Raw genomic sequence first — 4,124 nt, 5'->3', positions numbered from 1 at the left:
TTCTTAGTTTGTAATTCCCTCATGATTAATAATGTTGAGAATGTGGTTTGTACACTGTTAACCATCCGTTCAAGTAATTTGTCAATTTTTTCTACTGGATTGATTCTTTTCTTACTATTGAGTTGTAAGATTTCTCTCTATACACAGTTCTTTATGGGTACAAATCCTATGTAAGACTTATTAAGAATATTTTATTCCAGGGGCTGGCCCCGTAGCCGAGTGGTTAAGTTCATGCGCTCCGCTGCAAGCGGCCCAGTGTTTCGTTGGTTCGAATCCTGGGCGCGGACATGGCACCACTCATCAAAACACGCTGAGGCAGCGTCCCACATGCCACAACTAGAAGGACCCACAGTGAACAATATACAACTATGTAGCGGGGGGCTTTGGGGAGAAAAAGGAAAAAAAATAAAATCCTTAAAAAAAAAAAAAAAAGAATGATAAAGAGGAAGTGGAAAAGTTCAGAAAATATTTTTAAAAAAAATTGACAAAGTCTTAGATACAAGATTAGCAAAGACACAAAAGATCTGAAAAATTCCAGCAACTAAAAGAATATATTTTGCATAAATAGAATATTCCATTTAACAACATAAAAATGCACATTTTTTTCAAGTGCCCTTGAAACATTCCACAAGATAGACCATATCCTAGGCCATGAAACAAACTTCAACACATTTAAGAGAATTGAAATCATACAGAATGTGTTCTTTAACCATAATCAAATCAAATTAGATACCAATAAAAGAAAGACAGCTGTGGGATGGTTTTGCATCTTGATTATAGTGGTGGATACATGAACCTACACAGGTAATAAAATTGCAGTTTTTATGCACATAGATCAAGTATACATACTTGAGTACAATGTTAAATAAACGTGAAAGCAGTCATTATGGTTTTGATCCTAATCTCAGAGGAAAAGCATTAAATATTTCAACATTAAGTACAATATTAGCTTTATGTTCCTCAAATGTTTTATCAAATCGAGAAAGTTTATCTTCCTTATTTGCTGAGAACATTTTTTTTAATGAGTAAGGAGTGTTGAATTTTGTCAAATCCTTTTTCTGCATCTATTCAAATGATCATATGTTTTATCTCCTTTATTCTGTTAATATGGTGAATTACACTGATTAATTTAAGATGGTTCAAATACCCTTCCATTCCTGGAATTGAACCTATTTGTTCATAATGTGTTTCCCCTTATATATTGTTGGATTCAATTTGATAACTCTGTTAAAGATTTTCATGCCTAATGGATACTTGTCTGCCATTTTTTTTTTTTTTTTTTTTTTTTTTACTTCTAATTTCATTGTTAGAGTCATCTTTAGCATTACGTGGTCTCAAAAGATGTCGGGGAGAATTCCATCCTCCTCTGTTTTATCTGAAAAACTTCAGGATTGAATGTTTGACAGAATTCTTCGTAAAAACATCTGATCATAAAGTTTTCTCTATGAGAACGTTTTTTGATTAATTCCTTTTCATGAGAGAGTGAGAGAGATGTGGAGATCAAAGATCTGCAGTCAGAGTATGAGCTAGAGAAGATCGATTACTTGGCCACCATTTGTTGGCAAAAATGTAACTTCGTGCTCTTCCAGCAGCTCCTGGAGCAGGTGCAGCCACTGATTCACCGGGACTGTTAATTTCTGCAACCTGGAGAAGATTAGGCGCAAATCCTGCTGGGATGAGGATAATGGCTTCTGGAAGATTCTGGAGCCCATCATCTTAAAAACCAGTCTCCCAGTAGTTTCAACAGGGCCACAGAACAAACCAGCCTACAAAACCTCTGCAGGAGACAACGGCGAACCACGCATGCGGGAGCAAGACCCCTAGAAGCTGATGCTCAGTTGGTCGGACTGTGAAAATACTGCCAGTAACTACTTCCGGTTCAAGCTGGCCACCCAGACCCTCTGCACAGAGCCCCCCGAGGAGCCTCATGCATCCAGAGTCGCTGCCAGGCCTGCACAACTTCTCTGCCCTCCCGCCCCGCTGCAGCTCCGGCCTTTCCACCTGGAATCCCCCCACATCCCCTTCTTGGACGTCACGCAGCAGGAAAAGCAGAAGCGCCTTTGGCGGTGGGCCCCACAACTGCCTGCCGCTGCCCTGCCTTTGCGCTTCCCTGACAGCCCGGCCAGGCCTCCCCGCACCCGTGACCAGAGGCTCAAGGAGGTCCAGGCCGGGGCCGCCCTCCATGCCTCGGTAGTGTTGCCCCTGCTCCCCTGCCGCTGTGTCCCGGCGGCGGCTTGTGCGCAGAAACCTCCGCGCTGCCTCAGGGCCTTTGCAGCATCCGCACAGAGCCAAACAGCTTCCACGTGGATCGAGCTCAGCATCTTGACTCAAGATTGTATCCCTGTCATCCCTGCGCGGGAAGTCGTGGGGCTGGGTCATGGTGAGCAGCCCTAGTCAGCTGAATTTTTGGGGGTTGGGAAAGACAGCGTCTGCAGCCCTGTTGCTACATCTTAGACTTTCTTACTCAAGAAGACAGCTTTCTGCTTTAATGTTCTCTATTTTGCTTGAGTACTATTTTGTTAATTACTTTTATCTTTAATTTTTCTACTTTCGGCTTACTTACACTTTTTGAAATTTTTTTCATGCAGAATCTTGGGCCATTAGTTTTAGACGTTTTTTTTTTTAATATGAGCCCTTAAAGGTAAACATTTCCCTCTAATTGTTTTAGTTCCCTCCCCAAATTTTTGTATGCTGCACTTTGTATATTGTGTAGTTCAAAGTATTCTATAATTTCTCTTGTGATTCTTTTCCTTCGATGGATCATTTCAGTGTGTTGTTTAATTGAAAATATTTGCAGCTTTCCTAGATAATGTTATCGTTATTCATATTTAATTACATTGTGATCAAAGAATTTATTCCGTATGATTTCAGTTCTATTAAATTGGTGCAGTGCTTTTTTTCTCTTTTTTTGCTTAGGAAGATTTGCCCTAACATCTGTGCCAGTCTTCCTCTATTTTTTGGTATGTGGCCATCCAGCACAGCATGGCTGACAGAGTGGTGTAGGTCCCTGCCTGGGAACCAATCTCCTGGCTCTGAAGCAGGGTGCACTGAGCATAACCACTAGGCTGCTTGGGCTGGCCCTAAATTGGTTCAGATTTTTTATGGCCCGCTTTGGTGAATATAATATAAGCACTCCAAAAGAACGTGTATTCTGACGTTATACGTAATGTTCTGTAATTATCCATTAGATCAAGGTTGTTGATGTCTATTAGGTTTTTTTTTGTCTAGTGGTTCAGTGAGTTCAAGGGGACTGTTAAAATCTATGATTATGGAATTATCTAGTTCTTTAAAAGTGGAGTTTTTGCATCATGTATTTTGAGTTTTGTTATCAGGTCATAAACATTTATGATTGGTCTGTCTTCCTGTTGAATTGAGCCTTATATCCTTGTTTAGTATCCTGCTTTATCTCTGGCTATAGACTTTTCTGATGTGTACTTTCTTTTTATTTATTTAATTATTTTTGAGGAAGATTAGTCCTGAGCTAACATCTGTGCCCATCCTCCTCTAGTTTATTCGTGGGACGCATGCCACAGCATGGCTTGATAAATGCTGTGTAGGTCTGTGGCTGGGATCTGAACTGGCGAAGCCTGGGCCACTGAAGTGGAGTGCATGAACTTAACTGCTACACCGCCACCAGGTGGGCCGCTTGATGTCTACTTTATTTCATATTAAAATAGTTAATCCAGCCTTCTTGTATTTAGGGTTTGTATTATATATCATTTCTATCTATTTGCCCTCAGCCTAGCTGAGCTTTATATGTAAATTTCATCTCATATGTAGCATAGTTGGGTCCTGTTTTTATTAAATATTCTGATAATCTGTGCCTTTTAATTAGTTGTTTCATCCATAAACATTCCATCTAATTGTTGATATCATATGATTTAGGTTCACCATTTTGTTAGGTAATTTCTTTGTGTCCCCTCTGTTTTATTTCCTCCCTTTCCCTGTTTTCTAGCTCTCGTTCTTACTGTTTGAATGAATTTTAGAATTCCATTCTAAGTTATCTATTGGCATTTTCTTCAGTACTCTGTGATTAAATTTTTACAGTCTATAGAGTTGTTATTGAACTATCTCACATGATATGTAGAAAACCTGAAACCACATGGATCCATTTACCACAACCT

General features: G+C 39.8%; 1 pseudogene; it reads left to right on the top strand.

Annotated features, from left to right (window-relative positions):
• The first annotated feature begins 407 nt into the window (after positions 1-407).
• On the top strand, positions 408-2,394 carry LOC139079731 (kinesin-like protein KIF17; annotated as a pseudogene).
• Positions 2,395-4,124: the final 1,730 nt, after the last annotated feature.

Source organism: Equus przewalskii, chromosome 26 (assembly GCF_037783145.1).
Source record: "Equus przewalskii isolate Varuska chromosome 26, EquPr2, whole genome shotgun sequence".
NCBI classification, from domain to species: Eukaryota; Metazoa; Chordata; class Mammalia; order Perissodactyla; family Equidae; genus Equus; species Equus przewalskii.
Note: the sequence above shows the minus strand (reverse complement) of the source record. Positions and strands in the feature narration are given on the sequence as shown.